The following is a 14,052-nucleotide window of genomic DNA, read 5'->3' as shown; positions in this document are numbered from 1 at the left end:
AGATGTGCTTGCATAGCACATAACTGCACCCATCGACATAAGTGGGCACGCAGACTATTTCGTCCTGGCTACCCAGCTCGTGTTCATCACTAGGGACTTCCAAATCATAAGTGCATCTTTTTTCTACATTCTTTCCAGTTGCCTATATTCTTCTGGTGTGTCTTCCACCATCGTGCGAGAGTCACGCGCTACGCCCTTTCCAGTGCATCATACCGCTACTTTTCCGGTACTGCACTTTCAAATTTGTCTAAGAATTCATCCACTCTTGTTATCCCATCATATGTTGGCAGTTCCCTTGATTCGGTCGTCATGCACCGCAGTGATCTAATCATCATGTTACAATTCAGCGTCGTCACTTCGTGCAACTGATTCTGCCAGTGTTCTATCTCTTCATCTGAATCCGAAGTATAGGATCTTTCATGCTCCCATGAGATTCTCCCATCTTCAGTCGAGTTCACTTGATCCTGGTATTGTGCTGTTATCTGGTAAATGCAATCCAGCTCATCTTCACCGTTATCGTTGTGCACAGGTTCAGTGTAGCGTGCACCTTTGGCTGGGTCTAGCGGAACTACTACACGAAGGGAATTTTTCTCGAATATCATCTTCTGCTTCTTTAGGTTGATGACTCCATTCATATCAATGGCCCAGTCTATTCCTAGAAACACGGGGTAATGGTTGATGTCATCAATAATTTCTATTACTTCAAAGTCTGTCTACGTACTTGTACCTTCGATGTCAACTGTTACCCCTTGCAATCTCCCCATGGGCAAGATCTTTTGCTGGTTGACCATCCATAATTGAATCAGGGACCACTGTAATGTGGGCCTGCCCATGCATTCCCATGTCCGCTTTGGTAAAACGTTCACGTCAGAACCTAAGTCCAAAATTACCTGATCCATTTCATATTCACCAATCTGCGTTGTTAATATCATCTCCCTCTCGGTGCGCAATGTATGCTTTCCTAGTTTCCTGACTACACATGGTTCACTTGACCCTGCGCACCTAGTTATCAACTCCTGTAGTCCTTTAACCACCTTATTATCGCATAGAAATTTCATGCATGTCTCTAAAAAGGTAGTTAGCATAGAAGGATCCATCCCTGTCTCTAGTTGATCCTTACTACCTAAAGTAGAGGCCTCCATGAAGCTTTTCTTAGCTTCCATAAACCTTTCCTTTGCACGTTCCAAGTCAAACTCAGGTTCCTTTGTAAGAGCCTTGTGAACCCATGTATCTTCCTCGGGCTGCTTCCTCTTATCTTCCCCTGTGGTCGCACCACTTTTGAGAACCATATTCACATTTGGGTCTTCTTCACGCGGTTCAGACCTCATCATTTGAATATTATGCGTCGAAGTAGGATGAAGTACCCCTTTCTTATGCATCTACATAATAAACGCAGGACAATCTACTTCTTCATGATCAAACTAAGAACAGTACGAACAAAATAGTCTTTTCGGGTTGGTACAATCATGAGTGTAATGCCCTGGTCCTCCGCAATTGTAATAGATTAATTTTCCTTGGCCCCTTCCTAGCCCCATTCCTCCTCCTCCTCGACCTTGCCCTTGAAATCCACTATGCGCCATCCCCATGGCTGGGTCAAAGCCTCGCATTTCTGTCTGCATTATATAGGTTGGGGTCCGCTCCATAATTAACTCATAGCTTCGACAACTATGCTCATTGTGGCCCACTGATCTACATAAATTACAAAACAACTGCTGCGGAGTCTGGGTATACTTCTGTAACATATGATAGTTGTCCGTTGTGTGCTTTCCTCCCACCTGACAGATCGTGCACCAGAGCGCGGGTGCCACACTTGGCCCTGCCTATGCCTCTGGTCTCAGTGGCATTAGTCCCCCTCCTGCGAAGTAGTTTTCGAATACCAGACAATGATCCTTATCATGGCCCTAGCCTTTGCATTTTATACACCACACTTCTTCATGTGCCTCTAGCTGTGGTGCCCTATCCTGCTTCAAACTCTACATCTCCAAGCATAGGTTCTGCAGTTGTGCATGGATCTATTGGACTCCCAATCTTAAATCCTGTATTGGTGTTTCATGCAACCTCATCGCCATTTCCAATGCTTCTGCCTGGGTCAAAAGCTTCTGCTGTGACAGTGCCATCCTCAGGTGTGATGTCAAAAATGACACAAACCACGCGCAGTGCTGCGCATCCGTTAGTGTCATATTAGCCTCACGGTTCGTACTCTTCAGTCTCTAATCTAGATCCCAGGGGAACTCGCCTGAAAGTATTGCAATCTCCTTAAATCCGATGATTGACTGCGTCTTTGATTTTAGCCGGCTAAATTCTCTATTCAATGCAATCTGAATCTCTGTTATTCCTACATTTGGGTGATCATTCAAGTGCTTGATATACCACATCAACACGCGATCCTGCAGCACGCTTACTAATGCAGCCTTATTAATGTTATTATTTGTAACCCCTTGTGCTTCCCACACTGCTCTTGCTACGAACCAAAACTGATCTGGGTCCTCATTTCCTACTCCTTTGAATACGAGTAGCTTAATCGCGCTTGCCATACTGAACTGCTAGTTCAGTGGAGGTGGTGTGGGCAAAGATGGAGGTGAAGGAGGTGAAGCGAGTGGTGGCGTGAGTGGAGATGGTAACTATGGAATGCGTTGCCTGATCAAACTGTCTGCACTCCTCAGAGACACCCGAACACGCTCTTCCTCGCTCACTCGTGGAGGTGAAATTAAAGGATTGTTCCCTAACCCTTTGATACCTTTGTATACCTTTCTACTCCGCATTCTTCCAATCATTAATGTAATCACCCTTCGATTTCCTTCTTTGTAGGGTTCTAGTGTTCCATCATCAGACATCCCTTAGGTAGATCCTAGTCCCAGCAACAGAATCATTTGTTGGCTTGTTGGGGCCTGACCCAGGTTCAGAAGTGTTTTAGCTAAACAAGTCCCGAAACTATTGGCCCTTTCGGCAACAGTCCACAAAGCACAGACTGAGGTCTCAGTTGAGGTAGTATGGGAGGGTGTTCGAACCAGGTTTCCACACCATAGGGATGTCTTGATGAGGTCTGGAAAGGTCGCGAACCAATCCTACATGCTTGCGCTGCTCTATGCTACTGTCTAACCTACGCATAGCTCTGTACAGAGCGCGAAGAGGTGCTGCCTAGATCCTTTACCCTTACGGTGTTATTATTATAGATATGACTTAATTTTGTGGGCCCAATATTCTTATTTACTTATTTAACATTTATAACCAGTGTGCGCAATCATAAACTGTAAAGAGATGCAAGGATATAACCGAAACATAAACACATAGATCAGATGCATAATATTCCAAAATCAACTTATCTTTTATTAACCTTCTATTCTAGTACAATCCAATTCCACCCTACGCACTCAGCTACAGGGGTCCGCCCACACAGCTATGGACTCTTCCAAGCCTCTGCACACACAGTTGCAGAGCCTCTTCCTACTCCTACAACCCAAGACTCGGACTTATAGACTTAGAGAAAAATATCGCATTCAAAAACCCATATCACTTGAGACCAAGACTAACCAAAGCTAACTTCTACACTTAGAGCCTCGCTCTATTTATACATTCCCATGGTCCACAGGCCATGGGTAGGTCGAGACACTTTACATTTCCTTCTATTATTTGAGGGCATACAACCCTTTCACTTGACTCCTTACAATTCATGCTCTACGCACTTTGCGAAGCCTTTACAGTACCATTACCCAAAATTGTCGGCTTTAAGCCCCAAAACCATTACATGGGGGATCCGCTGCCCAACAAGAACCATGGCTACAAAACATATTCCATAGATCCATTCCTCCATTTTTACGTAAATCCATTTCATTTTCACCCTCTTCATTCACCTCCCGACTGCTCTTCATCAGTTATCCAGAAATTGGACCATGTTTTCCCTGCTTGTTGAAGTGTTACAGGAATGTCCCGAGTTGCTATAAGAGGCCCTGTTTTGCTACAGGAGAAATCAGAATTGCTACAAGAGGCATATTGGATTGGAGAAAATGGGTGCAAAGGTAATGTTTTCTTTAAAATTTGTTGGGAGAGGTCAACCAACACCCCTTCATCACTCATCCACTCCATCTAGCCAAAATTCATCTTCAAATTCCACTCTACTCTACATAAAGGAAAAAACTAGAAAAATCTATGCCTTCCACTTTTCCACTAGCTACACCACCTCTTCATGATTTTAATCTTATCCTTAAACACCCTCTTACTTTCTTTCGATCCCACATGAAATATGAGGTCCCTAAGAATAATTAAGTGATTGTTACAAGAAGTAGACTCCTCTTCTAGCACCCTGTATAGTTACAACATAATCCATAATAATTTTTATTTTATACGCATAGAGCAGAATATCTAGCCACCTTGAGCATCATGAAGCCATTTTTGAAGTTGAAAATGGACACACCATCCTTGTAGAGTAGATATTAGATAATTAATCAATTCCACAATAACAGATTGGACACTAGGAAGAAGCCTGAACACACAACAATTTTACTAGGCAAGGAATCATAAAAGCTATGAAGACCTGTGGATAAGCAAGAAAAGGAAATCAACACCTTCAATATCCTCATGTTATGAAGTACAACTCCAATATGCATGCATCTCCAACAATTTGATATCACAGGTAGGCTTAGGTATGACAACCCTCACCTCTTCCTTATGCATATAATGATAAAATGTGTTAATGGTCGAGAAGGGAATTTTTATGGGTTGGAGGTGGCCAGTAAACTTGGCCACCTTTAATTATTAAACTAAATTTCATTCAGTCACACATGGATTGTGGAAAATTCAACTTAAATGGAGTGGCTATTACGAGGATGAAGGTGATGATGATGAGCAAAGTGATGATTACAAGGAGTGGGGGTAAAGGTTGAAAAAGGGAAGTTTGTGAAAGAGCCATGTCACCAAAGCGCTCTAAGCCTTTGCCATAAAAAGGAATAATAAGTACTGTTATCACTCAGGTTGTTCACAAAAGTTGTAAGAAAGGGAATACAGCCGAGGTAACCAAAGACCAATCTTTTAGGCACAGATTCTAGCCAATCTGCATCCAGAGACGGCTCTCTCTTTATAATTTAGCTTTGTTTGAGATATATTAGGCTAGTTATGAAGTACAAAGGTTTGTTTTAAGTTTGGTTGGAAGGATGGGGTTTCAATAGAACAGTGAGGTAAATTTGAAGAAATTCAGTCCATTGGGCATGATGGAGTCAACGAAGAATGGCTTCCTGGGTCAGGTTTCTTATCAGAGGATTTATTACAGAGGAAGGTACTCGAACATGGGACAATTTATAGGCTAGAATCAGATGGAATGGAGTCAATGGGTGAAGGGCAATTAAGAATCCTTCATCATGTTGATAGAGGGAAAATGGATGATTACAGCTAAGAAGCAACTAAGAATTCCTTAGCTAATATTCAAGATGAAATAACCAAGGGAAACAGGAGCATTTAAGAATTCACTGTTTATGCTGATTCTGAAGAAAACATTAATAATAACAGAGACTGAACACAGAGTGAAAACAAGCAAATTCTGAGTTATTCTTTTTCTCTATTATTTAGATCATGAAACATATATGATATATTAAACACAGAAACTGTAAAACACAAGTTAGAAGAGACTTATTGATCCATAAAATGATTCAAGAATTCTGCAACATGGTCCTTAGCATCAATTGTTCATCCAGTGAGCTTAACAAAAATGGTTCCAATGACCTTTTATTCCAAAAAATCCAGAATTACAGCAAAATCTGAGAATGCATCCCAATCAACCAACCCCAAATACTTCGTCGGAGGGGGTATTTATACAAAAATTTCAAGATATTGTGCAAAATATCTGATAGAAATAAATATATGCTAACAATTAATGTTTCTTTCACATGGACAGAGACAGATAGTCTCAAAAACAGGGAGATAATAAATAGATGCAATAAATTCGTGTTGTGCTGGCTAATATGAATTTATGAGAAGTACTGGACGTAAATGCTGCAAGTCGGTTTCCTAGCTATCTTCCACTGATCCTCTACGCTGATTTTCTACTTTGGCTGGAATTTCTTTAATGCTGATGTGATACGCTTTGATTTGCAGGATCATGATTTATTTCTATTCTACGCATTATAATAGATGGTGCACAACTTTGATTTGATCAAAGATAAATTTACAGGATCTCTAGAATGCTTTACCACCACTCTGGTTTTGGTATTTTATGTCTCTGCAGCTTCCTTAAAGTCTCATCAGTCTCTGTGTACCTATAGAAGTTAGGAGGGATAGTGAACAGATGCTTCACCTCATGCTCTATGTAAAATAGATTTTCCAGGCTGTCATAAAGGGATTGGCTAGATGGAAGTGCTTTTCCTCCTGAAGTACTTGAAGATGCATTAGCTTCATTGACTGCATATGTATTTAACTTATGTACATAGTCCTTGTGCTTCATCAAACAATCATTATCTCCCAAAGGACTTGGAAAACCTCTTTGATGCAGGAATGTAAATTTGTCTGTGAAAGAATCAATTTCTCCTTGCATGTCCTGGCATATTCTGTCCAATTTTCTCATTATAGTTCTCATGGTTAGAACTCTCTTGATGTCCAAAATGGTACATGTTCTGTCTCTGATATCCAGTGCTTCTAGCTCTTCACTGGTCTTGGTATTCAAAAAATGTGTTAGCCTGTTAGCTTGCTAAGGCATCTGTCCCAATAAAGCTCTTGTTTTCTGAATTTCTACTTGGGCTACTCCTATCAAATCAATTTGTTCATAAATGGTTTGAATAGACCTCCATAAATCACTAAGGGATTGAATGATGTTGATCCACAAAATTCCTCTGATTTCTGCCAGAGGCTTATGCAAAAAGAGATCATTTTCTAAGGCTCTTACCTTGTTTTTCAATGCTTTGACCTCCCTTATTTTTTCTGCCACATTCATCTTAGATTTATCATAACTTTGCTCAACCTTTGCCAATTTTTCTTTGACTTGCTTCATTTCAGATACTTGGAGTTTCAACTCCTCCATGGCTTTTATTAGTTGCTCTGTGGTCATAGCAGTGCTGCTACCTGGTGCTGTTGTTGTTGTTGTTGCTCCTGTGATGATTTCTGCAGTTGATGCTAGGACAGTGGAAGGCACTGCTGTTATAACTCTAGAAGGGGCAGTTGTGACTGTTGGAGCTACTTCAGGTGGCTGGGAGGTCGACTCTCCCTTCTTTTCTTGTGGTGATTTCTACAATGCCTGCTCTGTCTCACTCAATCTCTCGTTCAACCTCATGAGCAGGTCCATCATGTCCTCTTCGGACTTCTACTAAACAACATCTGTTGTTTGTGGATGCATAGAAGGAGGCATTTTGAGCCGTTTCCTGAGCGTAGCAATGTCCCCTTCCTTCTTCCTCATTAGTGCTTTTATGCCTTTGGCATATTTGGGATCATGTCCCAGGTCAATGATAATATCTTTCAAGGAATTAATCCTGTTGTCCTTTGCTAGAGAAGAAGCTTTCTCTAAGTCTAACTAAGCAGAGGTGTTCTCCAATGAGTTTTGCAATTTGTGAGCCAACATTGCTTTGTCAGCTAGTGTGGAATACACCATCTCTTCAGTCTGTTTGTGCAGCTCAATCTGGTCTATTGGATGAATGTCCTTGACCAAGACTTCCCGATTTGTCCTGATGTAGTCAGCTGCTGATTTTGGTTGCTTCACTTTGGGCTTGAAATAGCTCATGATCATTTTCCCTCCTTTATGTCATATGCTGACATTAATCTTTGCTGTTTTGTGGGGGCCATCTTAAGATATTGGTCATAAACTTGTAGCCTCAATGGACCATTTCTAGCCTTTATTTTTGTGAATGTTCTTTTGACATTAGAGGTTTGCTTACTTGGTGGCCTAGTGGATGAAACTTCCACACTATGCTGCCTTTCCAGCTCTTGCCTGTGTGAGCTGATTGATGTGTCTATAACTGGGGAGGTCTGCGGGCTAGTTGCCCTCTCAACTCTTAGACTTCTATTGTATGTACAATGATTTGCTCTTCAGATAGAGGATTGAGTCTTTGCATTTTAGCACTTGGCTGTTCTGCAGGTGCACTGATGGGTGTGGCCTCTTCTCTATCCCTTTTCTTGCCCTTTTCCTCATTTAGAGGAGTTTGTAGTACAGGAATCTCTGTTGCTTTGGTCTACACTGGAGGAATTTGCTCCTGCGGATCAATCATTTCTTGCTGCTCTGTGCTTGCCACTTCCTTGCCCTTTGAAGAACCTGAAACTGGTGTGCTGGCCTCTTGTATAGGTTACTGTGAAGTTCCAGCAAAAGATGTACCCACTTCAGTTTTTGAGGCAGCTTGAAAGATACCTGTCCAAAAGAGTCTAGGTCAAGGGTTTTTTCTAAATCTTTCATAGCTTGTTCCATTTTTTCTTCCCGAGTAAGCTCTTCAACTATTGTACCCTCTATCCACTCATCCTGATTAACATATTGTTATACTTGAGGGATCCTATGATGTAGGTAAGTTGACAGCCGGTTTTTTTACTTTTCTGTCACTTATAAAGCCATTTGGGTCATATGGGACCCACAGAAGCTTCTCTTCAATTTAAGGTCTTCCCCTAATATTTTATCAGCATCTTCCCATGCTTCTCTCTTGTTAATGATAAAAGGGCCTAATTGATTTCTTATTCTCAGCTGAGCCTTTTTCTTGACATTGCAAAAGTGAGTTAAATCTGCATTAATAAGTTGCATGAAATACTCTAGTGCAAACAGTCTCATAGGCACATATTTGGGCAGCTTGTAAGGGCACAGCTCATAGCCATATATCCTGATTTTAGTGTGATCCTGGTAGAAGTACCAGTCACCTATCCTGTAGTTCTTGGAGAGCTGTAGAATCTTCCTTATGTCACCAGAAAGCCTAGGAGGAGGAGCTCCTATAAATAGAGTGGAGGCTAGATGTATAAATAGGTCAATGAATTCACAGTAGGTATAAGCGGATTCAACAATTCTATGGAAGACAGAGGTCCAAAAGATTATAGAGCTCCTCTCTCCTTTGGCATCCAATTTCTTGATGGGAAATATAAAAATTTCTGGGTGATAATACAACAACAGATGGTATATGAAAGTTGTGTATTTAAACACTCCTTCTCTTTCCAAATTCATAAATTGAGCATGGATTTTGTCAGCAATGAAAGAGGCATAGTCATACTTAATAGCAGGGGGTTGTCCTGGAGTAAAGGTGGATAACAGAACCAAGACAATCTCATCCACAAATTCACTAGACCTAAATCCCAAGATCACTGATATCATGTCAAGAAGAATTCTTCCAGTCTCATTAAAGGAGACATATAAATAAGGAGGTGGGCCTTGGGGCTGGCATTTTGGTTTCATGAATAACTTAGTAATCCGGGCTATTTCTACACTGGACAGTTGGGAGCCTTGCTCAAGTAGAAATCCCATGGAAAGAGGAGCAAGAGGCTGAACTGGATGAAAGTGTAGCATCTCATTGATAGACTCAGTAGTTATATAAAAGAGAATAGTTTGTGATGGAGTCATAACTACTTTACCGACAGGGTCATAATTGGCACAATAGTGGCGAATAATATCTGGGAGTATATTGACTGAGGGAAGGTAATATCTCGGGAGATTGGATTCCCATATTCCATAGATATCAGAGTTGTTCAAATGACTATTTTTGATTGGGCAGAAAGTATGAAGATGATTTTGGCAACCAATTGGGTCTTTTATTTGGAAATCTCTGTCGACCAAGGGTAAATGATGCTGGTCTGTATGAGGTGCATTGTGGGGCACTACATTGAGGGCCACAAGGGCTTCCATTATTCAATTCTCAGTGTTTTAAACTGGTGGTTGAATTTCTGTGGAAAAAAAAGACAAAAGAGCAATTCTAAATGGACTGGTGTGGCAATTATGGACTGCTTGAGTTTAAAATTTGGCTCTTAAAGGTATAATTTGCAGAGGAAACAAAAAATACAGGTTCAGGAGGTGGAACGAGGTAAATACCTGTATTATGTGTGAACCAGTGTAATTGGTAGGTTGACTGAGGAGTTGAGGAGCAGGATGCTAGTCTTTGCTTGGTCGGGTGGTAGGCTAGAGCTTCTACAGCTGCTTGGACGTAGTTTGCATGCAACAATATTCATGAAACAGCAAGTAAAATGGGCGAAAATGACAGTTTTTACGGGTTTTTAACAAAAATTGGCTTCGCGGGGCTTTTGGCGCTTTTTGGTCAGATGACATCACCGGGACGTGATGTTTTGTCGTGACGCGGTGTATGGGCGCTGACGTGCCGATGACGCCAGTGAGTGGGGTCAGCGGGAAGGCGGTCAGTGGTATTGGCCCACACCACTTATGCACTAAGGTTGTTTTGGGTGGAGGGGCCGCGAGCAAGGCGGCAGGGCACCACGTGTCCCAGGTACAGCAGTAATACTATCGGCTCCCCCGACGGTAAATATCGGCAGTGGAGGGCCTTGCAATATAATCATGGGCCGTTGGATGCGCGAGCCCAGATCCAACGGCTAGCGCAGGTTTGAGGTGGCTAAGGGTTATGGCGCGGGGACCTACACACATAAACATTGATTAAAATATATCGGGGACACTCTGATTAGCCACGGGATGTTTAAGAGTTAATTAACTTGGTGTTAATTAACCTTTGAATATTTGCACGGTGTAGGTTTTTATATGGCTCCAGATGAACCTATAAATCCTTTGTAAACCGAAATATGGCCGTAATCGACCGGGGGTAGGATATTAAATTTTTTGGGTTTTTTTATATGTTTACATAATACGGGGAGGAACAAACTATATGGGGATTATATAATAAGGTTAATGTGTTAGTATGAGAGATATGTTTGAAAAAAAAGCACTAAGTTGTAGAGTCAAAAACTTAGGCTTAGGGAAATGAAAAGGGTTTTACACTAGAAATTTGGCTTCTTTGCCTATGGAAAGAATGTTGTACTTCTCAGGAATTTTCATGAAATGGAGTGATTTAGGAATATTGAACAAATCTCAATATCCTTGGGGGAGGTTAGTAAGTGTTTTTTTTTTTTTGCGAGAAGTGTGAAGGGAAGTTAGACATGCACCACTTGATTTGTAGCCAAACAATCGCCATTGTACTTATGATGATAATAAGATGAAAATCTTTGAGGAACAAAATTAATCATAAGCCTACTTCTGCAACACCAAAACTACCTACCTAGCCTATTATACCTAACATTTTTTCTTCCTTTTACATGTGTGGACTTGGACTAGCAAACCCTTACAATTTTCTTTTCTTTTCATGGAAATCCTATCTAAGTCTGCCCTTATTTCTTTCAAGGGCTCAGATTTAATTGTTGAGCTCCTTTGCTTCTCTACCTAGATGTTTATCTGCCAAGATTGAACTGTTTGGACAGATTTTATTCTCTATCTCTAAAACAAGAAATTCAAACATGAGCTGGCCAAGATTAAGCTGTTTGGCCATTCATCAACTGTGGCAAGAGTCAACCAACTGAACATAATGAGGTTCTTTGCAAAAATAGAATAGTACTGGAATTTTGTATTAGCGCACTTTCCCGGTCTTCTTTATTTGGGGTTCATTTCTTTTCTTTCTTGACCATTTCATTATTTTTACCCTTTGATCTTTCTTTTAGGGCATACCCTCTTTACATTTTTTAATTTTTTGATCTTTTCAAAATATGGAAACCTTTGTAGCAGGGAAAGGATGAACATATTTTGGATTTTAACTAGTCAATCATGAAATATGACACATATTGGTATAGGAGCATAACACTGGCTCCACTTGGGGATGGCTTTTCCTAGTGAAAAGTCAAGAACAACAGGTTAGATGGCCTTATGTATAATTCTTGTTGCATTCTGAGGTTTTTCTTTGCTATAAGTAAACAGACTACACAGAGGAGCATGTAAAGTAGACCTATCTCTCATGAGCTGATCCAAAAAATTACACCTCTATTTTGGATACTTCGTTTAAATGTTTGTTCTCATATTTTCAGCTCCCAAGTCTTCTTCTTCAACTTTTGTTTAAACCAAAAAGGTAACACAAAAAGGTGGTAAAATTCCTTGACTGATCCTCAAAATTTCCTACGTATTCCTTCCCATTTTTATTGTTGTAATAAAATTCAGGACTAAGAATCGTTATGTACAAGTTAGAGTCCTGTTATATCAACAAACTGAATCAAAATAGTGTTTCATCATCTGACCATTAATTGGTCCATCTTCTGCTTCTGTACCATCCAGGCTTTTCAAAAAGTAGGTGTTGTTTCCCTGTGAGGCTTGAATAATAAAAGGTCCCTTCCATAGCAAGTCAAACTTCCCATGTTTTCCTTTATCTTCTCTTTTGGAATCCCATTTCAGTACTTTGTCTCCTATGAAAAAATCCTCTACCTTAGTCTTCTTATCAAATATCTTCTTGAGTTTTTCTTATAGCACTTGAGATCTTTGATATACCTCTTCTCTAGTCTGCTGCAAATGTATAGTCTCATTTATCCTTCTTTGGATGTCATTAGGTTGTACTTGGACTTCTTGCAATAATTTCATTACAGGTATTCCCAAGGAGGAAGGAAATACAGCCTCCATACCATATGCCAGCTCATAGGGACTAGTTCCAATGGATCTCTTGGTAGTCAATCTGTCTACCCATAATGCATTTATAAGCTTTTTATGCCAATTTTTCTTGTTTTCTTCCAATACTTTCTTGATGATATTGATCAGGCTTTTATTGGATGACTCAGCTAGACCATTACCTTGGGGGTAATAGGTTGTGGAGTGGCCTAAACTAATGTGGTATTTGTGATAGAAATTGATCATTCTCTTGGAATTAAAAGCAACAGCATTGTCTGTTATAATTTTTCAGGACAGCCAAATATAGACAGGGTGTTGGTTTCTAAAAATTGCATGATCAATGAATCATTGGCCTGTCTACAAGGGACGGCTTCTGTCCACTTCGTGAAATAGTCTATAGCTGTCAAAATCCACTTATGCTGGCTGGAAGAGGGAGGGTGAATTTCCCCAATGAAATCTAAACCCCATTGCTGAAATGGTCTTTCAGTGGAAATTGGTCTAAGGGGTAGAGGCAGAAGTTTCCTCTTGTCGTTAAAGATTTGACATTTATGGCAAGCAGTAACAAGCTTTTTGACATCAGCAAACAAAGTGGGCTAGTAAAATCTAGCCCTTAGGATTTTATCAGTATTTGATTTCCAATACAAATGTCCACCACAGTCCCCTGCATGAAATTCTTTGAGTACCTTGTCAGTTTCATCCTTTATTAGACAATTTAATAGAACACCTTCATGATCTTTCCAAAAGAGAGCACCATCTAAAATAAAAAACTTTAAAGCTTTCATTTTTATAAACCTTTTCTTTGTTCTGGACAACCCTGGAGGAGCGTGCAGGGTTAATAATACATAACATATATCAGCATACCAAGGTGATTCAAGGAAGGCTTGGCTGATTTGTGGAGTCGCCATCTCCTGTTCATTATCCAGTTCATTAATATCTAGGGCTTGGCAATTAGTTTCAGTCAAGAGTTTAGCCAATCCTTGGCCTTTTATAAGCTTTGTAGGTTTTATCTCAATGTCATATTCTAATATAGTAGCAATCCATTTACCTCTTTTTCCTTCAATCCCCTCTTGGGTTAGGATATCTTTGACAACAGTGCTTGGCACATAAGCTATTATATGAGAGTATAGTATGTAGACTCTAAAATATTTGATGGATTTCACAAGTGCATAAACTTATTTTTCCATGATTGGGTATTTTAGAGGTGCATCCTTGAGTGCTTTGCTAAAGGAGGCTATGGGTTTTTCACATCCTTGATCAACACATAGTCTGATTTCTCCTGTTTTCCTCTTAGTGGGCACTAAATTGGAGACCCATTTTGAAAATCTAATAGGTGCAATTATCCCACCTTCATACATTCTTTTGACTTCCTTTTCAATTAGAGGGAGGAATACAGGGTTGACCCTTCTGATTTTTTGCTCGAAAGGTTTTTGATTTTCTTTAAGGGGTATTGTATGCTGAATCACAGAAGTGTCATAAGATTTGAGATCTTCATAACTCCATGCAAAAACGTCCTGGAATTCTTTGAACAGTTC

Source organism: Pinus tabuliformis, chromosome 2_1 (assembly GCF_031772625.1).
Source record: "Pinus tabuliformis cultivar Carrire ecotype Pingquan chromosome 2_1, CPIR1, whole genome shotgun sequence".
In the NCBI taxonomy this organism is placed as follows: domain Eukaryota; kingdom Viridiplantae; phylum Streptophyta; class Pinopsida; order Pinales; family Pinaceae; genus Pinus; species Pinus tabuliformis.
The sequence above is the reverse complement of the archived record's forward strand: the minus strand, read 5'-3'. Positions refer to the sequence as shown.